The following is a 24,825-nucleotide window of genomic DNA, read 5'->3' on the forward strand; positions in this document are numbered from 1 at the left end:
GTTTAAACATATGGGGCCAGATGTAGGTCACCAAATACCGGTCGGTAACGGCCGATTTCGGCAGTTACCTACCGGTATTTTTTGATTGAGATGTAGGGGGCCTATATTTTACAGAATCGGTAAATTTACCGATTTGTAAATTTACCGATTCTGTAAAATACTGATTCGGTAAATTTACCGAATCGGTAAATCTATATGTAGGTGGCACTGGAAACAGTGCCACAGGCCCCTAAGAATTCGTTATTTACCATGTAATACTATTGCATGGTAAATAACGAATTCCTGTGTACATGCTTTACTGTGTAATTACCGATTCGGTAATTACAGAATATTCCCGATTCGGCAAAAATACCTACATCCTGATTGCTAGTTTTTAAATACCGAATCGGTATAATTCGGTATTTAAGAATCGGTAATCTGGGATTACCTACATCTGGCCCTTAGTTGTCTGCCGGTCACACGTTTGTAGAAGGTCAATAAATTAATTAACATTAAATTGGGTAGTGCTAATACCTGTTATTTCCAGTGCATAGAAACAGCAAAGATGGGGTATGAAGCACTATATAAAACAGGTTATAGTAACACAATACTTTCTAAAATAAAAAGTATTTAGTGCACTGCTAGGCTAACATTTCGATTTGACACCTCATTTAACACAAAACATAAAAAATCAACAAATAGCAATCACTCCCTGAAATATAATGGGACTGCAGCACATGGTGGGAATGCAGTCCCACAAGACTATTTATTCGGAAAACAACTAAGGTTTCCCTTCAATGGCTATTCAGCATCGAGGAAATCCAGTAGAAATCCCTGTGCAGCCATCACCAGTAATCTGAAACACAGATAATCACCATTGTGAGGATGAAAATGCCAAGAATTCATCTGCTGTGAAAAAAATGATTAATATTGTCATGAAATTTATTTTTTACTAATTGTAGCGTCAATTGCACTAAATCTTCTATTATAAAAATATCAAGCTCAAGAAAAAAAGGCTATAAACTGCCTGACATAAGCCCTAAGCTTTGCCTGGGGAGCGACAAATCAGTTTTTATGTCTAGGAATTTCTTACAGTGGGTTTTATACCCTGCACTGTAAATGTAATAAGCTGTCAAAGTTTAATGTTTATATCTCTGAAGTTCTTTAATTTAAGTTGTATATTTATTTTACCACTGATCTTCGGTTGAAAGAGGCCTAACAGTGCTTTTTTGTGGAAAGGCTTTCTGCCGAATGTCTGAAGCCTTTTCATACACTACAGGTCAAGTCGCATTAACTATATACAGGGATGGTTCCTAACACAAAAAATTCTAAATTACTCCCGCACCTTTACTCCTATAACTTACGTGGATATAAGCGTTTTTGGAGATTCACAAAAATTGTAAGGCATACACCTGCAACTCAAGAACAAAGATACCTTTCTGGGCATTTGTACTGTTTGATGTGACCTTTTATCTTCTGTTTACCCACACGTGGATAATGCATAGGTTTAAGGAAATTGTGCTATTATCTGCATGGAAAACACTTATCCATGTGGAGAAATCCCATCCCACAATGCCCTAGAACATATGGGGGTGCTTGAGACAATTTCCCACCTTCCCTGCACTTACTTCTATCTTTTTTCAAGTAATTTTGGGTGTGCATGCAAATGGAGCATTGTGAGACGCAAACAAGGAAGCTCTGTCACAGAGTGAGACGGGAACACCGGAAGCTCTGTCACGGAGTGAATGGCAGGATCCAAGTATCACAGCAGATGGGGATTGGTGGGGGGGCTTTGGGGTGTCTAGACGATATGCTGGCTTGGAGTGGGTCTTCTTTTTGTAAAGTATGGCAGCATGACGGTCACCATAGATAGCGTGCGGTAGTTTAGGTGCCTTGATGCCCTTGGGTTAAGTTGCCCGTTATAAGTCTTATTCATTCATTCATTCATGTAGGTTAGACTGGCGGGTTTGTAGAGCTGGGTCGGTATAGATAGTTCTGGGCATAATGTGGTGATATAGACCTCAGTGCCCTTACCTGAGGCAAGACTGGGAAGATATGATTGCCAGCTGGATGTTGGACCATGCATGGATGCCTAATCGAGGGATTGGTCTCTGATGCAATCATGGAATGGGTGGCGGTCACGGTTCTGGCCTGCTCTCATCCGCAGCGTAAACTGAGGAAGGCAAAGGAGACACGTGCCTCTCTCAGTGTAGGGGCGGTGGGCTATGGCAGGTGGCGAAATACATAACCAGGGAGCATGGGCAGCAGTGGGCAGAAGGGCAGCACTGAGGAAAGCAATTAGTGGGCTGCTGTAATGGATGCAGGCTCCAGCTTTTAATGGCAGCAGGCAGGTAGGAGGGAAAGTGACATGCCCCCACTAGGAAGGTGGCTGTGCCCATAGCAGAAGGTCAAGGGCTAGAAGCTGGACTCACAATGGTTCCTTCTTCTGACGATACTGCTACAGCTAATGGCAACTCCTTCCAGTAGCCACAGTGCCGCCCAGTAAATAAATAAATGTATTGGACAACTGGTGCCTTCTAGAAAACTCCCAAATGAGAGGAACATGTCTAGAAGGCAGAAAAACATCCAGGTAGTTGAAGAGACAGAAGACTCAAGATGGTGAAGCAGATGGTAAGTCTAAGATCTTCTAGAAAGGCTTGAAAATTATTCTGGCTGAGAACTCCAGGAAAAGAATATTGCAGAAAAACAGAATGGAACAAAGAGAGAAAAAGCTGGGCGACGAGTGCAATTCCACTGGCTTCCCCTTTTGTACACACCAAACAGGAAACTACCACATATTTCATTGCCTCATCCATCTTGGATTGGGACAGCTGAATAGGAAAAACTCACAATGTAGCCATCTTGAATAGGTCGGAAAAGAGACTCCTCACTGTAGTGACGGTGCCACCTGGCCCGTTCACGCATGACTTGCATGCATGCATGCACCCCGAGGGGTTAAATAAAGGGGCATGAGACTGCTCGGGGTCTTGGTCCCAGTACCAGTAATTACGTGTGGTTGTCCCCTTCTTTCTGCGTTGCCAAGCTAGAGGCCTAGCCTCCACGCAGGGGGTGTTCAGCCAGGCGTGGACACCACATTGGCGATGAGGCGGGTCCCACCCACGCCTCTGTCATGCCTCACCTGCTTCGCTTGTCCCCGGTGCCAGTGGTCACGGCTGGTTGCCGCTGTGGAAGATCCCCACGTCGTGTGTGCAGTCCGCTCTGCCGGATCCGTGCGTGCTGCCTCAGTGGGAGCCCACCCCGCACGTCACTGCTGTCCATCGGTTGAGGGTGCACCGGCTCGTGCATCCTCGGCGGGAGCCCACCCCGCACTGTGCTGCTGCATAGTGTCCTGCCCTGTCGGTTGGGTCGCTTGGGACCGGTGTGGAGCTGAAGTCGTCGGTGCCTGGAGCAGCGCCTTGAAGGTGTGGCCGGTCCTGCTTTGCGCGTGTCTGCGCTGGTTGTGCTCGTCACTCCAGCCGCAGCGGGATCAGTCTGGCGCCCCAGCAGTGACAAGGCCCAGCTGTGCTCCCACGATCACGTGGTTGAGCCTGCGGCGGGCATATGGAGGAAATGCCTGATTCAGCCAAGGGGAGGATGGGGTCCGCAGCACTCAGCGCACGTACGCGCAAACCCCCAGCGCCTAGCCTCTCAAACTAACAAAAGGAACAGGGATGAGGAAAACAGGCAGACACTCCGAGCAGATTAACACTCCCACCATCAACAGGCCAGCAGCAACTGGGCCCACCACGCACCACAGGCAGTCACCATAAGGTTTCAAAGGTGAATCGGCTCAGCGCTCACCTCAAGGGAACACTCCTCATTGTAGTGGTAGTCACCACTAGCTGGAGCACCCACTCTGCCGGCCTACTCTCCACGTCCAGTGGCGGCAGCACTATTGTTGACCCGCGTCGGCCTGCGCACAGCGACTTGCCCAGCCATCACCGCCTGCGAGCACTGGCGAGTGCCCTCGTGACTGAGGATTAGTGTGCAAGATGCGGATGGAGGGGGTGGTGCCCCTGCAGAGCAGCTGCCAGTTCCTCAGCAGGCGGCCCTACCTGCCCAGCCTCGGCCTGGTCAGGCCATGGCTGCCCCCCTACCACCGTTCGCAAGCTCTCTGACCCTGTCACAGCCGCGGCACGCTGAATGTCCTGGATCGGCCACTTGGACCACTACTTTGTGGGCGTGGGAGATCCGACGGTAGGGTGGAAAGGTCACTCCTCATGTGCTACGGAGGGGGTGAGCTGTATGATTTATTTGAGATATTGCCTAACACAGGAGCGGATGACGACTACAACGGGCGGTTGCAGCCCTGAACATGCATTTCAACCACCAAATAAACCCCGACTTTGAGCGGTTCAAGCTCCGACAGGCAAGGCAAGGGGAGACCGAGACCATTGATGTTTTCTACGCTCGTCTACGGAAATTTGCGAGTTCCTGCACGCTGCCAGACCAGAGGAAGGAGATCAGCGCGCAAGTCATTCAGGGGTGTCGTTCAGTGACGCTACGCTGCCGGATACTCCGACAACCGGGCATCAGTCTGGATTAGATTCTCGTACCCGCCAGGTCCCACGAGCTGTCCAACGCTCACGCGGACGAGATGGAGGAGGCCCTCAACCAGCCTACGCACCAGCCCGCATTGACACGACCCCCTGTGGTCAAAGAGGAGAGAGTGGACGCTATTCAGAGACGGCAGGCACCATCAAGAGGACCCATGAGACCGCGCCAAAGAAGCGCATGTGGAAATTGTGGGTTGGACCACCCTTCAGCAGGGAGGTGTTTTGCGAAAGGGAAAACGTGCTCCCAGCGTGGTAAGCTCAACCACTTCGCGGAGGTCTGCAGAGGTGGCTGAGGGAGACAAACTGCCCCAAGTCAGCGTGGACTGATGACAGTGGTAAGACAACTGACGCTCGAGGACTCTCTGGATCAAGTGGACACCACCCCACCAGGGTTTGGACTAGGGGCAGAGGACGACGACGTGTTCTTCGTGTTGTTTGTCAGTCAAGAAGGACTGAGGCGCCGGCAGCCACCCATGTGCACTATCATAGTGGCTGGGTCTCCCGTGAGGGCCCTATAGACAAGGGGCATCGGTAAATGTAATGGACAGTGATCAATATGAGCAGCAATCAACATGTCCGCTGCTCCTACCGTCCAAGGCTAGAATATACACATACAGCGGGACCGAGGTGCTTCCCCTACGAGGAGTCATGGAGGTTGAAGTTACCAATGAGGGCCACCCCCTCAACACAAGGTTTCATGTCACGGAAGGTAAATGAGGAACCCTCCTCAGCTGTCACACAGCGGAAGACCTGGAGTTTTTTTTTTCATGAACCAGGTGCACGATCTGCACACCCAAGACATCCTCAGAGACTTCCCCATGTTATTTGAGGGCCTGGGCCGCCTAAAAGGAAAAATGTTCAAGCTGCACATCGATCCCACAGTCAAACCTATGGCTTTGAGGCACCGATGGGTGCCATTCCACCTACGCCCTCAGGTGGAGGAGGAGCTGAAGAAGTTGGAACAGCTGAGCGTGATAGAGAATGTGTCGGGCCCCAACCCTTGGGTGTCGCCTTTGGTCGTGGCCCCCAAACCAAGGCAGCCGGGAGCCATTCAGCTCTGTGTTGACATGTGCCTTCCAAACAAGGCTGTGAGGAGGGAACGTCATCTCATACCCACCATGGATGACATAGTTGCCCACCTCAATGGCGCCAAGTGGTTCACCAAACTCGACCTCAATGCCGGCTGCCACCAGCTGGAGCTCCACCCCGACAGCAGAAACATGAAAACTTTCTCCACCCACGTGGGGCTACGTCAGTATAAGAGACTGAGCTTTGGGGTGTCTTCCGCTGCAGAGGTGTTTCAGAACGCGATAAGAGAGACGCTCACAGGGTTACAAGGTGTTATAAATTTGAGTGATGATATCCTCGTATTCTCTAAGACAGTGGAGGAGCACCACGTGCATCTCAGAGCCACCCTTCAACGGCTGGCGGAGAATGGACTCACCCTGCACAGAGCCAAGTGTTCATATTATGAAGAGTCGGTGGACTTCTTCAGCTACATTTTCTCCAGAGATGGCCTATGTGTTGACCCGAAGAAAGCAGTGGCCATACGATCTGCCCCAAGGCCTACGTTGGCCACAGAGGTCCGCAGTTTCCTCAACATGGCCACGTACTGTGGCCGGTTTATTTCCAATCTAGCGTCCCTCTCCGAACCACTCCACAATCTTACAAAGTCTGGTCAGCCGTGGGTCTGGTCGCGAAGGAAGGTCTGGCATTCCATGCCGTCAAGGAGGCCCTCATCAATTACAAAGTGATGGCGTACTTTTGCCCCCATCGGCACACAGAGGTGGTGGTGGATGCAAGCCCCGTAGGGTTGGGCGCGGTCTTGATGCAAGAGACAGAGTCCAAAGAGTGGGTCCCAACTGCATACGCCAGCAGGGCGTTGACCGGAATAGAGATGCACAATGCGCAGATAGAGCGCGATGCCCTGGCCATTAAACGGGCGTGCCCCATCTCCATTTGTATGGACACGAATTTTGAGTGGTCACGGATCACAAGCCTCTTCTTCCCCTCCTCGCCCGCACATCTCAGCTGGCTCCTCCCCGGATCGAGAGGTGGGCAGTCCAACTTCAGGCCTATCACTTTGACGTAATCTTCCGTATGGGGGTTAACAACCCTGCCGACTTCCTGTCGCGCCACCTTGGCCCACCTGTGCCATCCAGACCCTTATCCGATGAAGACGGCACTGAGGAGTATGTCCGGATGGTCTCTTTCGAAGCATGCCTAGTTACTCTCACCCTAGAAGAAATTGGTAAGGCGACTGAATCTGATGAGTACCTGGTCAAGGTCAAGACCACGTTAGCCAACAGGAACTGGCATCACTTCCTCGACGGAGTCAGTGCGCTGACAGCGGAAGAAAGACTGTTTCGGCAACAAATGTGGAATGCTCAGAGTGAGCTCAGCGAGAGTCTTCCTGGAGTTGTGTTGCGAGGCACCACCCTTGTAATCCCAAAGAGCCTTCAAGAGAGAGTAGTCCGTCTGGTGCACCAAGGGCATCGAGGGATATCAAAGACAAAAGCCAGGCTATGAAGCAAAGTTTGGTTTCCAGGCATGGATGCCATGGTCGAAGAGGTCATCCGCACCTGCCACTCCTGCAACATCACAGGAGGTGACCCGGCACCACATCTGGTGACCACTGAGGCACCATGCCAGGAGCCCTGGACCAAAGTGAGTCTCGACTTTGGGTCGTTTCCCGACGGCCGAAGCACCCTGGTTCTCATTGACTTGCATTCAAAGTTCCCGGTGGTGGAAGTGGTGTTGTCAACAGCCTTTCAACACGTCAGCACTGTGCTTGAGCACGTCTTTGCTATGATGGGACTGCCGGAAGAAATCAAGTCAGATAATGGCCCACCATTTCAAGGAAGAGAGTTCCAAGAATACTTGGCCTCCCGCGCCATTCAACACTGCAAGATCACGCCACAGTGGCCCCAGGCAAATGGCGAGGTGGAACGGTTCATGCGGACCATGAACCGAGCTTTCAGAATCGGAGTGGAGAAAGGTGAGGAGGTCGAGCAGTGCCTACAGCAATTACTGATTGCCTATCGTCAGACACCGCATTGCACCACCCAGTGTGCACCGGCTCACCTCATGTTCCAAAAAGCGCCACGGGACAGCGTCCCCGCGGACCCCTCTTGGAGTCCCCCAGTGCTGAATCTCAACGCTGCCCAAGCACGGCGAAAAGCAACCAATGATAAAGCGATCTGGAATCGAAGAGCACAGCTGATGAACATCCAAGTTGGTGACAGGGTCATTGTGAAGGACCGATACCCTGGGTGGAAGTATCGCACCCAGTACGAACCAGAGGTGTGGGAGGTCATCAATGTGCAAGGTACCATGGTGACGGCAATGCGTGGGAATCGCGTGGTTACCAGGAACGACTCATGGTTCAAGTGAGTGGAGTTTGGGCCGTTGCCAACAGATGGTGTCACTGAGGAGCCAGAGGAAGGAGAGGGAATGGCTCAGACGAACACCCCTGTCAGTAGTCCAGCGCCTGTGCCACACCCAGAAGAAGACGAATCGAGGACGGTGGAAGAACAGCAGAGTCCAGGTGCCGCGTCCCCCGAGTCAGAGAGAGGGACAAGGGGCCTAGGAATGGAGAACTCCCGGAGCCAGAGGTATGGTCTCCGGCCAAACCCAGCCTCCTGCCAAAGACTAAAAGACTTTGTGTGGTGCATAAAGAAAGACTGAGGTTGCAAATGTAAAGGACCTTAGTATCTAAAAGATTGGAGGGATGTAGTGACGGCGCCACCCGGCCCGTTCATGCATGACTTGCAAGCATTCATGCACCACGAGGGCTGGCTCGCCCGAGGGGTTAAATAAAGGGGCATAAGACCGCTTGTGGTCTTGGTCCAGTACCAGTAATTATGTGTGGTTGTCCCCTTCTTGCTGCGTTGCCACGCTAGAGGCCTAGCCTCTTTGCAGCGGGTTTTCAGCCAGACCTGGAAACCACACTCACCTAACTTCCCGTGGAAGATACTGGGAGAACAATGCCATGGAGGCAGCAGGGTAATTCCAACAACACCAAATTAGAGGTGAGTTATGGAGTCTAAGGTCTGGATGGCTTTATAGGCATTTCACTGGGATCCAAAATTAGCAGCTGCTGAGTGTGTACGTGCTTCAACAGTGTCTTTAATAAGCATGTGAAGGCAGCAGCTGCCGGGTGCGAGTTCACTAAGACAGGACCCCTAGAAAAATATGTTGAGACAGCTGTGGTAGCCATGGCCTGAATTTGGCTTGGCGAGACCTGCACAAATGTGTAATATAATTACTGGTGCCTCCAGTCTTAAGGCTGTATGCACTATGTCAGCCCTTGCGAGTGGGCACGACACAGAGTGGAACGATGTAGTGCTTGCCTTGCTGCAAGGTGATGCAACCACTGCAACAGTTTGTCAGGCCAACATGGTGCCGGTTGATAAGTAGATATAGTTGGAGCTGCCATGCATATTCAAGATGTGGAGCAGCAGGAAAGAAAAAAGTTGGATGGCATAATAATAATAATAATAAAGGGGTTTATAAAGCGCCTGGTGACGCCATCCCGGCGTATCCCCGCGCTGTGGAGCGAGAGTCAAGAGAGCAGAAACATCCATCCCTAGAGGGCAAACAGATGTGTTTTTAAAAGCTTCCGGAACATAGTTTCAGTATTGGCTAGTCTGATCACAGCTGGAAGGCTGTTCCATTGGGTGGCTGCCAACACCCGAAAGGAGCGGCCTCCCATCCTGGCCCTTCTTACACGAGGAACTGTAAGAAGACCCATACCCATAGAGCGAAGTGCTCTTTTGGGCAGGTAGGGGATAGCTAAGTCCTTCAAGTACTCTGGCGCTTTTGCAGAAGTTATCCTGTAACAGAAAAGGAGAGCTTTAAAGAGGATTCTTTTCTTTATAGGAAGCCAGTGAAGGGCAGCCAAAATAGGCTTGGATGCCGTTCTTTTGGGGAGTCTGTGGACTAAACGGGCCGCCGTATTTTGCAGCACTTGCAATCTTCTCAGGTTCTTCTCCGTAGTTCCTAATAGCAGCACATTCGCGTAGTCAACACGAGATGTGACCAACGCTTGGGTCATGATGCGTCTGGCCTCAAGTGGCAGTAGGTCCAGAGTGCGGTTTAGGGTCTTCATAACCCCAAAGCATTTCCCCACCAGTTTGTCAACATGACTCTCAAAAGAGAGTTTAGGATCAACCCAGACCCCCAAGTTCTTAGCCTCACTGCACGGGATGGGCAGAGAGCCAAGACAAGGCGGCCACCATTCCTGAGTCCAGCTCGCCCCATCTCCCCCTATCACTAAAACCTCCGTTTTATCCCCATTGAGCTTCAGGCAGTGTTGATTCATCCAGCCAGCAAGCTCCTGCATGCAGGTTTTAAAATTGGCCGCTGCTAACGTGGGTGACTGTGACAGGGAGATGAGCAGCTGCGTGTCATCGGCATAAGATACTAGATCTATGCCGTATGACTGAACTACAGCTGCCAATGGAGCCATGTACAGGTTGAACAGGGTGGGGCTCAGGGCCGAGCCCTGAGGCACCCCCTGTTCTAAGGCTACGCTGTTGGAAAGGAACATACCTCTCTGAACCTGGAAACTGCGGTCCGAGAGGAAGTCCTTGAGCCATCCCAATGCTGCCTTGGTAACCCCAGCACTGCTCAGACACCGTAGCAAGGTGGAATGTGCCACGGTGTCAAACGCAGCGCTGAGGTCTAGCATAATGAGTGCCATTGTGTTACCCTCATCAGCTCCGATCCGTAGAGTTTCGGTTGCTCTCAGCAGGGCAGTCTCAGTGGAATAGTTCTTTCGAAAACCGGACTGAGAGCTATGAAACCTATTGTTCGACTCTAAGTGCTCCATAAGCTGAGTGTTTACCAGTTTTTCCGTCACTTTCGCCAAGTAAGGTAAAAGGGAGATTGGACGGAGATTTTCCAGTATATCCTGGCTTATATTTGATTTCTTTTTTATCGGCAAAACTATGGCTTTCTTCCAGTCTCCTGGAAGGGCGGCCGAGGAGAAAGACAGTTGGATAATGTGTCTGAACAGAGGCTCTAGCACTTCTAGACTGGCATTGAGTATTTTGGGGGGGGGCGGATCACGGGGGGAGCCTGATTTAACACTTTTGCATACAGTAACCAATGTTTCCGCAGAGGGAACCTGAAAACTGGGCAGTTCTGAATCTAATAGACCCATCTCCCTACTATTGCCAAGATCAGGGCCAACAGTCAGATTACCCGTAAAATTGGCATAGATGTCCGTAATTTTACCTGCAAAATATTTAGCAATGTTGTTGCAGGTTTCCACTGAATCAGCGGAGGGCACATTGTTATTCGAAAATACAGATATCTCTTTGAAGATTTTAAAAAGTTCCTTAGAGGAGTTTTCAGCCTCAGCAATGCGATTTTTATAGTGTGCGGCTTTGGAGACCCTTATAGCCTTATAGTACTCTTTTTGCATTTTCTTATAATATGTTTTAATCCCCGGACAAAAGCTGACTCGCCACTCTCGTTCCAGCTTCTTGCAGGCGGATTTCGCTAATTGGAGTTCCGGAGTATACCAAGGGGTAGTTTTCCTCACATTCTTAGTGCTTCTCTCATTACGCATGGGGGCCGTTTTATCAAGTGCACCTAGAATGCGGTTATGTAGCTCATAATAGGCCATTTCACAGTCACCTCCTCCTAATGGTCCTCCTACTGTAAGTAGTTCACTGAAGGTAGACTGCGAAAAGCCTTTCCATTTCCGCCGCTGATACCTCTGCTCAGAATCTCTCCTTGACTCCGCCTCTGATATCTGAATCAGGAACGGAATCACAAAGTGATCGGACCAGGGGACCGGGATCGGAGTGAGAGGTTGTACCCCAGAACGGTTTCCAAAAATAGGGTCTAAAAGGTTCCCTAGTCTATGCGTAGGGTCCTGATTAATAAGGTCAAGTTGTAGGGAGCGGAGATTGGAGCAAATATCCTTCGCTTCCATATCCAGTGGATCGTTGAAATGAGCATTCATGTCACCAAGCACAAAGAAACGCTTTTTCCTAATAGCTTGGTGAGCAGTGACCTCCGTCAGGCTGGAGCTGAAATCAAACATCCTGCCAGGTGGTCTATATACCAGGATGCCCGAGAGAGAGGTTTGGGGTCCTAAGTTAATAGTAAAGGCACCAGCTTCAGAGTGGTTGATGGTAAGGGGCGCTAAGGAGCATTGGAGAGGCATTCTGGTGGCGATAGCAATCCCCCCCCCCTGCCTTCCTTTCTGTCCAATCTGGCCAAGGAATATCCGGGGGGCATGGACTCTATAATATCAGGATCAGATGAGCCCCCTAGCCACGTCTCAGTAAAAAACATAATATCATAGTCCTCATCCTCAAGTAGATGGTAAATTTGTGTGCTATTCTTACTGAGCGAGCGGCAGTTAACCAACCCCGCCTTAAACTGCCTATTGCCAGGAACCTTCCTAGCAGGAATGGAGGGCTTAAATGAGCAGCACGGGCAGTCACGTAGGAATAGCGCTTCCGAAGTGTGCATACAATTTGGGACGACCTCGGGGCGGAGAGCTAACAGCTCCCTTCTATCATATCGTAGCCTAGGAAGTGATAAGAGGCCAGAGTCCTTAGCCCCGCGCCCCGTCCTGTCGCGGACGGGCGCAGACGGGCTGGACTTTGGCTCGACTTCGGCTCGCTTCCGGCGCGCCCGCTGCACGCGTCCGCTGCGCGGACGCGGTCCTCTACACATTTATGGGAGAGGTAGGGGCGACTAGAGCGCAGATCTTACAGCCCTGAGCCCGGAAGTGTTGGGCTCCTCCTCCACCCTCCGCAACAAACGCCCAAGATGGACGCGGCGGACCGGGGCGGGAGTTAGTCAATCACAGTACCCACAGGCAGCTAATATCAGCCAACAGGTGAGGCACAGTATTTAAAAATAACACAGCAATACACTCAAAGTTTAAAATTAGCTTCAATCGCCAACATTAAAAGACGCTATTAATTCAGCGCTACAGTGCAAGCTATGTACACACAGCGTCAACGGAATAAGGACAGCCACTGCCACCGGCTGACCTCAGCTCCACAGCGCGAGTGCACTAAAGGGGATGTATTTATGCAAATCAGGAACAGCGCGACTAGAGCGCAGATCTTACAGCCCTGAGCCCGGAAGTGTTGGGCTCCTCCTCCACCCTCCGCAACAAACGCCCAAGATGGACGCGGCGGACCGGGGCGGGAGTTAGTCAATCACAGTACCCACAGACAGCTAATATCAGCCAACAGGTGAGGCACAGTATTTAAAAATAACACAGCAATACACTCAAAGTTTAAAATTAGCTTCAATCGCCAACATTAAAAGACGCTATTAATTCAGCGCTACAGTGCAAGCTATGTACACACAGCGTCAGCGGAATAAGGACAGCCACTGCCACCGGCTGACCTCAGCTCCACAGCGCGAGTGCACTAAAGGGGATGTATTTATGCAAATCAGGAACAGCGCGACTAGAGCGCAGATCTTACAGCCCTGAGCCCGGAAGTGTTGGGCTCCTCCTCCACCCTCCGCAACAAACGCCCAAGATGGACGCGGCGGACCGGGGCGGGAGTTAGTCAATCACAGTACCCACAGACAGCTAATATCAGCCAACAGGTGAGGCACAGTATTTAAAAATAACACAGCAATACACTCAAAGTTTAAAATTAGCTTCAATCGCCAACATTAAAAGACGCTATTAATTCAGCGCTACAGTGCAAGCTATGTACACACAGCGTCAGCGGAATAAGGACAGCCACTGCCACCGGCTGACCTCAGCTCCACAGCGCGAGTGCACTAAAGGGGATGTATTTATGCAAATCAGGAACAGCGCGACTAGAGCGCAGATCTTACAGCCCTGAGCCCGGAAGTGTTGGGCTCCTCCTCCACCCTCCGCAACAAACGCCCAAGATGGACGCGGCGGACCGGGGCGGGAGTTAGTCAATCACAGTACCCACAGACAGCTAATATCAGCCAACAGGTGAGGCACAGTATTTAAAAATAACACAGCAATACAATCAAAGTTTAAAATTAGCTTCAATCGCCAACATTAAAAGACGCTATTAATTCAGCGCTACAGTGCAAGCTATGTACACACAGCGTCAGCGGAATAAGGACAGCCACTGCCACCGGCTGACCTCAGCTCCACAGCGCGAGTGCACTAAAGGGGATGTATTTATGCAAATCAGGAACAGCGCGACTAGAGCGCAGATCTTACAGCCCTGAGCCCGGAAGTGTTGGGCTCCTCCTCCACCCTCCGCAACAAACGCCCAAGATGGACGCGGCGGACCGGGGCGGGAGTTAGTCAATCACAGTACCCACAGACAGCTAATATCAGCCAACAGGTGAGGCACAGTATTTAAAAATAACACAGCAATACACTCAAAGTTTAAAATTAGCTTCAATCGCCAACATTAAAAGACGCTATTAATTCAGCGCTACAGTGCAAGCTAAGTACACACAGCGTCAGCGGAATAAGGACAGCCACTGCCACCGGCTGACCTCAGCCAGCATGCATGATAGAGTTTTCTCCAATAGGAGTAACATTGTCCATCAGTTACATTGCCAAGACTTGTAAGGATTGCTGAGGTACGATAGGGAAAGGGCTTCATTAGTTCATAGGAGTACTGCCAGGTAATGAAGGAACTGGGATAGATATTGGGAATAAATACAAAGCCAGATAAGTGCAAAGGTAGCTAGTGAGATGATAACGGAGAATAATATGGGATGGGGCAGGCAGAGGTTAGTTAGAGATGGAGAAAGGGGCAAGAATGAAGAATGCTCTGGTGTCAGAGGGGCAGGCAAGGGAGTGCAGGAAGTTGAGTGGGGAGTTGGTGGAGAGGCTTGAATGAATGGAAACAGGTATAGGAGTAAGAAGATGACAAAGATGTCTTTGTGGGTTTCTTTGGTGAAAAAATTATGAATATGCATGAGTTACCGGGGTCAGATAGGTGGGTATAGATATGAGGATGAGCAGGAGGAGTGTGATTGAGAGGCAGAGGAGTACAGTGGTAGTGCAAGTGACCAGTTGGGAGATAGGGATGGAGGAGATCAGTGGCGTCATGCAGGGTGTACCAAGGCAAAGGAGCCAGGAGAATTGGGTGTGGCTCTGCGACATCGGACGGAAGGCAAGGTATGTCCAGAGCATCTGCCCATAGCCAGCGAAGGACCACATTAGAGTGGGCGGGAGGGTGCTGTGTGGCCACCCTGATGTATAACAGTCAGTGAAATGTTACATTTGCTACAGATGGTGGAGCGGGTGATTGTGGGAGGCCTAGCACTAGCAGCCTTGAAAGACCATGGACCCTGAAATTTGGATGGACGACAAGTTATAGGACTATGAGGAACTTGTAGAGGTGGAAGTGGAAAATGTTCAGATACCAGGGGAGGGTTGGGTGGAGGGGTTAATGCTGAGTGGCGATGGTGGGAAAAGAGTATGACTGGCAACTGGTGGCCTCAACGTTCTAATACAGTCATTGAGAGTGAAGTTTTGCAGGTGGAGGGAGGCAGAGGGCCATTTCTGTGAAAAGGTGGTGCGGTTGAGGTGGATAGCAAGATAGCAATATGATCACAGTTAGAACACAGGCTACAACTTTTAGACCAGTTATGGGGCGAGAAAAGGAGATGAGAAAAGGATTGATGGAGGTGGAGTGAAAATCAGATCAAATGGTGTTGGTGACGGGATAAAGGTTCCGAATGAACAGGATCATTTGAGTAAAGAAATGTACATTTTGGATAAAAGGATTAGAACAAGTTAATGTGTCAAGAAGGAGAGGAGCTGAAAACTGTGAGGAAAGAAGGAATTGAGGCATGAGGATTGACCGGTAAGCCAAAAGATAAAGAGGAGGTTAAATCTAAGAAATTGCCATACATCGGATTGCCAGACACTTACGTCAGTCATGTCACACACAGGCTTCTAAGCACTAACAAGGCTGAGAGAAGAGAAGGCAGAAAATCAGTTTTTTTGCAGTTTTGCGGTTTAACCGTTTGCGGATCCTGGAAGTCTGACGTCAGTCACCAAATCTGAGGGTGAGCTAAGCTAGCCCCTGTCCCGCTGCAGACCACTGCCACGCTGGTGACCGCCTGTACCCCCCTCCTCACGAATGGCGGCTGCTGGCAATCCGTAAAGGAAAAAAAAGACGGTGTTTGGCTTGCGGGTTCTGCCTTGTTGCACCAGCTGTGGACCTGCTGCCCTGCCCTGTCCTGAGATGCCGGGGAGCCTTCAGCCTTCCGGACTGTGGGCCTCATTCATGAGGCCTTGCGTCAGTTTTGCGCTTCCGATGCGTCACTTTTTGTGATGCATCGGCAGCGTAAAACATGACTCCTGTTGCACACTATTTACAAAGTGACGCATCTAAGCAGATGCGCCACTTTGTAAACCCCTGCGCTACATTATACCTGCAATAAACGAAAGCAAATGGCCAGACAGGTTTGATTTTAACCACTACCCCGCCTAGTCTGACAAATTACTAGGTCGAAAAACGATTTTGTTACATGAATTTATACTTTATACAAAATTATTTTGCAAATAATTTTTCATATGTCATCAAAAAAGACACAATAATTGACACATACATACATTCAAAGAGATGAAACAAATATATATCACAAATATATGTCACAAAAAATCACATAGACAACTATGCAATGCCTCTTAATTATTTGTTTATGAGGCACCAGTCCTTAATACAAACAGACAAGCGGACATTTTGATTATTGCGTCAGCCTTCTTGTCTAAACCAGCCTAAGACTTGTAGTTTTACTCGCAAGGGTGCTGATTGTAGGGGTTAAACGAGATGGATTATGCATTGGGAGTGAATTGTTTTGTCCCTAAATAGCCCCTTCTATTTTATATCTTAGGCGGAGAGTCAACGCGTTTCGAACCCTGTTTTGTTCAATGGGTTCTCCTCAGGACACGGACTGGGGGTTGCTGTCACTGTGAACAATAATTAAAAAATTGGTGTCAGTGTGCAATTTGCCTTACAAGGACCTTAAAACTGTCAGACTCCTTAACTCCTATTAACATTTACCTTTATTGGCCCAAGGGGTCGGGAGTTGTCAAAAAAACGCCCATACGTCTTCTGTGAATAGACAAAAACGGAAAGTCTGTTGTAGTTACTGCATATCGAGCTATATTTTGCCTGAATAGGTGCCGCTTTAGAAAGCGCATACCTTGTTTTATTGATGGTATGGACGAAAGGGGTGGATGCAGGATCGATTTTCTAAAACTCGGTGTTCTTTCACCTAGGAATTACTCTGGGTTCGTACTGCGGAGAAACAAGCATGTCGTTGTAATGCCCGTTATGTGCGTAAGCAGGGAAAGTCTATAACAAATGACAAGCTTCCTACCTTGTCGGAAATAGATTTCGGCTGGGCTGCGTGCACTATTCAACGGGAGCCGCCGCACGGAGTTGCTGACTGCAACACAATGAACATAGAATGAGGGGCAGCTCGAGTGTGGGCTTTTTGGAACAGAATCAAAATCGGCTCTTTAGCAGAATGCTTACTTGGAACGTTTGCTTCTGCATCTATTTTCCGGCATCCATTTTCTCCCACCAGGCGTAACACGTGGTTACGCTGGAGGCGTGACTACTCGTATTTAAAGGGGCGGCAATGTCGGTGCATGCTGGGGTTTGTAGTTCGAATCATTTGCATACGGTCAACGGGGCAGTGAACGGGCAGAGCAGCTGACTGTTGCAGAAATTGAAATGACGGACAGGCGATGTTATAGATTACTCAATTCGGTGAGATCATTTAGTCCTGTCATAGCAGTGTCGAATTTAAGGATTAGGTAAGCTTCTTTCTGTGAGAGGCGTGTATCTGGGTCGCCTCCTGCTCCAACTGTGTTTTAAATGACTGATAGAATTGTCCAATTCAGATCGTTCACAGAATGACTTTTTTGCATGAAGTGAGATACCAGAGGTGCTGTGAGGACTTTATTGTTGATTCTGGATCGATGTTGGATTATGCGTTGGCGGACCTCTTGTGTAGTTTTCCCGATATAGACTTTTTTACAGGGGCACACAATGGGGTACACAGCATACTTCGATCTGCAGTTGGTGAAATCATCATGCCGCCAGTATTTTTTACCATCTGTAAAAAGTGAGCCTTCCATTGTTAAACTGCACACCGAGCAGGTGCCACATTTGTGGTGTCCTTTAACTGGGCTCAGATTGAACAAGGTGCTCTGTGTGTCATTTTTGATTGCAGGGCGTGTAGTTGTGATCTGCTGTCCGACACTCTGGTTCTTTTTTAGCGCAAACAGTGGTAGCCCAATGTTGGGAATCACTTCTTCCACTAGATGCCAGCTGTTTCGTATGATTTTTTTGTACTGGATGTGTGTGGGGTCCGAACGTCGATACGCATACCATGCGTTGTTGGGTGCTTTTTCTTTCTTTTGCAATAAATGCTCTCTTGGTGTCCATCTGGCCCTCTTCATGGAATGTTTGAGGAGCTCGCGTGGATATCCTCTTTCTTTTAGCTTTTGAACCAGAGAATGGCCATGTGTTTCGAAGTCTTGTATTCATGAACAATTCCTTCTCACCCTAAGGAATTGTCCGTAGGGGAGGTTATTTTTGAGGCTTCTTGGATGGTAACTTCTGAAATGTAAGGCATTGTTCTTGTCGGTTTTCTTCAGAAAGAGAGAAGACATAAGTCCTTCCGGTGTTGCTTTGATCTCCACATCAAGAAACGACAGAGATTTAGAGTCGTACGTCAGACTGAATTTGATGTCCGGACTGCGGTTATTAAGCCAGCCGTCTCCGGAGTTCCATTCCAAATGCAACACACGTCATCTATATACCTGAGCCATTGCTGGATGTGAGCCTCATATGGATTGTTGTTATACACATATTTTTGTTCGTACTGAGCCATGTACAGTACTGCCATCTCCGGCACAAAAGGACATCCCATCGCTGTCCCCTTCACTTGCAGGAACAGCTCGTCTTCAAACATGAAGAAATTCTTTTTCAATGCTAGAGATGCAAATTTGACATCTAGCTCAGTCGGAACTCTGTGTGGACGTGGTCTCTTGTCAAGGTACATTTCGATTACATCTAATCCATCTTGCTGTGGAATTTGCGTATATAAAGACGCAACATCCATTGTCACGAGAAGTTGTGACGTGGGGTCAAATTGGAGTCCCTCCACCTTATTAATGAAATGAATTCCATCGTGTCTCGTAGGTACGAAGGTACTTCTAGAATAAATGGTTTCAAAAACACGTCAACAAACTTGGAAACTGGTTCTAAAACTGAGTCGCATCCCGACACAATGGGACGGCCCGGTGGTGTCTTGGGGTCTTTATGTACTTTTGGGAGGAAATATAGATGAGGCACCCGGGGATATTTTTTTACCAGGTATTCTGCTTGGGCCAAATATTCCATTTTCTCTTGCTTCATTGACCAATTTAAATAGTTCATATGTGATCTGTGTCGTTGGATCTTGAGTGATTCGACGGTACCAGTTCTGGTTATAGACATGGCTTCTGCCTTCGGCCATATATAGTTCTTTGGACCACAGCACGACTGCACCTCCCTTGTCAGCTGGTCAGATGACTGCGTCTTGCTGATTTTTTAGTGTGCTGATAGCCTCTTTTTGGCTCTTAGAGAGTCAGGTATAATGTATGCAGGGGGGGGCGTTCCCCCGCAAAAAGCCTTGTAGAAGTGATGCAGTGAAATCTATGAGATTTCACTACGTCACTTCTAGGACGCCGTTGCGTCAAAATCTTGCGCCTGCCTCACAGCAGGCGTAAGACTGATGCAGGCCCATTCACATGGGGGCTTGGCCCATGTAAAAGGACGCCTTGCTGGAGTTGCGTCACTTTTGTGACACACTCCAGCAATGCGTCACTTTTGCACTTACAGATACGTCAGAAATACTGACGTATCTGTAACTCCTTACGACATGATGCGTCATACATTAAATATGACGCATCAGGTATGTCGCAAGGAGGGCGCACTGAGAAGTGACGCATTGCTGCTTTCACGCAGCAATGCATCATTTCTAATAAATTAGGCCCTGTGTCTCCTCTCCCGGCAGAGGTGGCCCGGCATGGAGAGGATAGGGTGCGTCTTGCGGGGGCCCTGGGGCTGCTAGGATGGGCTGAGCGCTGCCTTTCCTTACCTCAGGGACAGTTAGCTAGCAGCAGCACCCCGAGTGAGGCAAACAGGAGGTGTGCGAGGAAGAAGCTGGCCCAGCCCCACCCCACTCTGCAGCGGTAGTTGTCCAATAGTGGTAATACAGGATTTCACCCCCGCTCCTGCTCCATGGGAGCATTTCCTCTAGAGGAGGCTCGGGAAGAAAGGACTGAGAGGGCTCGAAAGACCGTGAGAGTCTTGATGCTCTATCGGTGAAGAGAGGAAGAGGGGATCCACAAGCTGAAAGACCTTCTCACGGCCCCTGTTGAGAACCGCAGCCTGGCAGTCCTTGCTGCAGCCTGAGGCCACATCCCTCAATAGAGTTCTGCGCACCGCCCTAGTGTAAAGCAAGTTCACGGAGGTAGGAGACTCACACTGTCATTACTGCCAGTTAGCAATTTCAGTCCTCCCCCATAAAAAGTGGAAAGGTTCCCAAAAGCCAGACCACCGAGATCCCTCTAGGAGTCACAAACAAAGGTGCTCTGTGGAGGCCAAGATACCCTCCCCAACTGCAGGATGACTAAAAAGAAGCCCCCAACATGGTCAGAATCTGCCTCTGAGGTGAAACCCTCTTTGACTTCAGACATATCCCGAAATCTTAGAAGTGCACTGAACGTGTATTTAGAAACATGTCAATACGCATGTGTCTAAATACATCGAGGCAGCGGACGGTCTGGACCCTTCTCAATCTGGGTTCAGACCAAATCACAGCACCGAATTAGCTCTCCTCTTCGTGACCGATACCATCCGGATGGCACAGGATAGAGGAGGATCTATGATTCTGGTGCTGTTGGATTTGTCCGCTGCCTTTGACACGGTGTCATATGACATTCTTATCAGTCGTCTGAAGAGGGTAGGGATAGGCGGAACTGCGCTGGCATGGCTAGAAAGTTTCATCACTGGCCGCTCACAAAGTGTTCGACTGGGCTCCCATTTTTCCATCTCTAGGGAGCTCACCAAGGGTGTTCCACAGGGCTCATGCTTAAGCCCCACATTGTTTAATGTGTATGTGGCCCCTTTGGCTGAAATTGTGAGAGAATATGGGTTCACACCAATATCATACGCAGATGATACTCAGCTGCTGTTTCCTTTTCAGACAATGACGCCAGCAGTTAAAAACTCTTTTGCTGCAGGGATGAGAGCTGTATCCCATTGGATGACCTCGAACTGCTTGCAATGCAATGTGGGCAAGACGGAGGTCATGCTTTTCAGAGAGGCCCCGCTCTTATGGTCACCTGAATGGTGGCCTCCCGAACTAGGCTCTGTCCCCTGTCCTAAAGAGATAGTAAAAAACTTGGGAGTACGACTTGATCAATCACTGACACTCAAAGATCAGGTTAAACAGGTAACTGGATCTTGTTTTGGGGTTATTGGCCTTCTGAGAAGGGTGTTCCCCTATCTAGCGGACAGATATAGGAAAACTCTAGTCCAGGCACTGGTAATCAGTAGACTGGACTACTGTAATGGGCTGCTTATTTCTGCCAATGAGGAACAACTTGGTAGGCTACAGGTAGCCCAAAATACAGCTGCTAGACTGATCTTGAATGTTCCATCTAGATTCCCCTCCCGTCCTCTGCTGAACAGGTTACATTGGTTGCCTATTCGCCAGAGGGTGAAATTCAAGATATGCTGTATAATTCATAAATGCCTGTCTGCTGCTGGTCCCAAGTACCTATCAGAAATTTTTAGACCTTATGAGCCAGGTCGTTCTCTGCGCTCCCAGACCCAATCTTTGCTCCAAGTACCACGGATCAAAAAGGAAAGACAGGGAGGCCGAGCTCTCTCTTATAGAGGCCCTACCCTCTGGAACTCCCTGCCTCTCACCCTTAGGCAAAATCTTAATTTGGCCACCTTTAGGAAATGCTTAAAGACTCACCGGTTTTTGACCATGTAGATACCTTTCCCTGCCTGATGGTCTTTTATTTGGAATTAGCTTTGGTAAGAACACAAGCGCGGAGATACCCCTTCGGGGGTCGAATTCCTGCGCTATATAAGCAAATAAATAAATAAATAAACGTAGCTCAGGTAACTTCCGCTCTGAAGTCACCTCAAAAGTTTCCAACAGCAGGACTTATCACATACTTATTACAAAAACCCATCTCTATTGGTGGCAAACTTCTTGTATTGAGAGCCACACCAGCGTGTGCTACTGACAGAATTGAGAAGGATCCCCTCTCAGGCAGTCTCACCACCAGCAAAACAGCTGTTGCACACAACCTACGAGTACACACAAGGAAACACAGGCCTCAATCCTGCACAAGGTTGGGTAGTCCCCCAGGAAACAAACCAACAATCCCGTGGGATCCACATGCCGTCATCCACTCCCCTGCCCTAGAAAGATGGGAGCAAGTAGTTGCAGCCCAAATACATCATCAACAACAACCTTCTCCGTAGACTTCCACCCATCTTGGATCTCCTGAGCTACTAGCTGCTAGTTCGATCAAGATAGGAACACCAGACATCAAACAAGAATTGTGAATCTCTCTACAACATTTTTACAAAACTTGGAGACAAAAATAGAAAGAACACTGGAGCTTACCCCGAAGCTGTTTAGAACGACTGAAGAAATCAGGCACCCAAAATAGTGATACAGCCAGTGACCCTCAGCCAATTACAATCATCGAAGCAAATCACAACGTGTCAAGAGCACTACTTTGGCAATCCACCAAAATGGAGCAACAAATAGACCTCCTACATGCACAACGTCTAGTGGCCCTGAGCACCGAGGCGGTTCTTAAAGAGAACAAACTTTGCAGATACTAAGAAACCTGGTCTTGCACTTGCTTGTGCGCAGCAATTATAGACAACTGGGCAACTCTCCCCAAAGTACTAACAGACCTGGTAGCTACAATTAAGGGGACAACTGGAAGCTCCGGGATCAGCAACTAGTCAACTTATTGCAACTTAAGCTCAACGACAAAGACAGCTGGCTCCCAATATAACCCGAATACAAACATCAGGCACCAATTTCCCCTTCAGCTCACCAGGGCAAAGCCTCAGCACCAGAACTTCATCTACAGTAGATGACACCAAGGACTATTTACTCATTCAGAAACAGCAAGAAGTGCCGCTCTCTAGGAAGGCTAAGAAAAAACTAAGGAAACAGCATAAAAAGGCCAAAACGTCCAAAAGAGTTGCATCTTTGCTAACAATTCTGGACCATTCTGCACAAGCTAAAGACAACAAAGTCCAGACCTATCCAATTTTTGCCACAAAGCCTCCTGCAAAAAAATTAACAATAGAGGCAAATGAACGAGCGATCAAAATTCTTCCCCAAACAGAAATCATAACGGGGGAACTGGACAAGCCGAAAAGCCCGGTTCTTGAAAATCAACCAGCTCCTCTGTCAATAACAGGGAAGCCTGACTTGACTACTCAACCTTGCTCGTTTGTGGAAACTGGCCTAAACACTGGGGCGTGTCTCATTTGGGGTTCCACACTCCTGGGTACCCTGACATCCTGCTAGTTAAATGGTGCACCATCCTCAAGCCCTACCCCAAAAGCTAGACACTGAGAGGCAGGATTGTACTCCAATTCAAGCATTTCTCAGCGGGACACAGAGCCCTACCCACAGAGAATTATATCACAAAAACAACACATGTGGTAGTTCTAATCCCCAGATACTGCATCAAGAGACACTTTGATATCTTAAATAGGGGCAATATACTTCATCTATTTGAGCACATCCCCACTCTGGCCCATATACAATTGGAAATCCATGTTTGGGTCAAGTTTCTGAACCTATCAGGCGACACCCATGGTGAGTCCACTTTGATAGGGCTGAGACGCCATTTACATCAGGCGATAACGACAAACAAACAATCCCTTTTGGCGGAATGGGGGATAGGTATCACAGCCCTGCACCAGAATAATACCCACACATGCTCAAAGCAATCTCGCTAAAGAATTAATTCTATTCCGTCCTGAGGGGTGCAGATGGCAACCAACAGGGGAATAACTTAACAACAACGTCCAAGCCTATAAGGCATACAGAATAATCTGCACACACGACCAAAGGACAGTATTCCCCAGTGAGCCTGCATCAAACATCGAACCTGGAATCAGGGACTGACTGGACAACCTCTCACAACAGCACCACTAACATAATAAAGATCAGCAGCTAAAATAACTCTATCAGGACTTTCGGATCCTACACATAACTGTAAATGACATCCTGGAACATGGCAGGCCTTTAAAAACTTCTTGGGACCACTTCTGCAATAGAATACCTTCATAAAAGTAACCTTCTCTGCTTATAGGAGACCTGGGCTACTAAAACAACAACCTTCCCAGGATTTTACGAGTTCCACACCGCAGATGCAAAGCGTAATAATTTTGGGTGGCCATCTGGTGTTCTCTCTATTTTTATAAATCACGCTCACAGAATAGAGACCACTGTAATTCCAACCAACACGTCAGCTCTGCAAGCCCTAATCACCAGAGGGCTAAAGAAGCAACAATTACTCAATCTGACTATTGTTAATCAACTGCTATGTCAACTCCTTCTTCCACCTGAAAAAACAGTCCTTAAAATCACTGGTTACAATAATTGAAGAACATTTAAACAAATATGTTTCATATCTCCCAATAATCACTGGGGACTTAAACACCCAGATGCTGAGGAAGCCTCAAAAATACCCTCGGCCCCCAACAGTGTCAACCCCACTGCAGCGCCTTCTTGACAGTCATTGCTTAGCCTCTGTGCATGCCATCAAAGAGGCCCAGGACCCACAATGGACCTCATCCCCTTCGTTCAGTAATAAATCTACAATCAACTACATTTTCATCTCTGGTCAGTGAACCCATATCTCAGTAACTGTGCAACATTCCGTCCATCATCTTGTGTGTTTTGTGGTATTCAAATCATCACACGCTTATTGCACAGGACAGCTTACACCACTTTTCAGTTACGCTTATGCCACCTCAATAATTCCACCATCAACGAAACTGGAAAACTACTGGCTCATTGCTTTATTAGATCTTGAAGCAAAAGCATACACCCAAATATTAATGGAAGAACTGGATGCCTGGGCAATAGCCAACAGCATTCTCCCCTTTTTTCAATCCGGTTTCAGGCCCGAAACACCATGGATAATATTCTAGCAATGGGTCACCTGTCAAGGCACGCCACACAGCAGAAGCCTCCACCTTTATTTAGCTGTTTTGTAGACTGCAGT

Source organism: Lissotriton helveticus, chromosome 4_1 (genome assembly GCF_964261635.1).
Source record: "Lissotriton helveticus chromosome 4_1, aLisHel1.1, whole genome shotgun sequence".
Taxonomy (NCBI): Eukaryota; Metazoa; Chordata; class Amphibia; order Caudata; family Salamandridae; genus Lissotriton; species Lissotriton helveticus.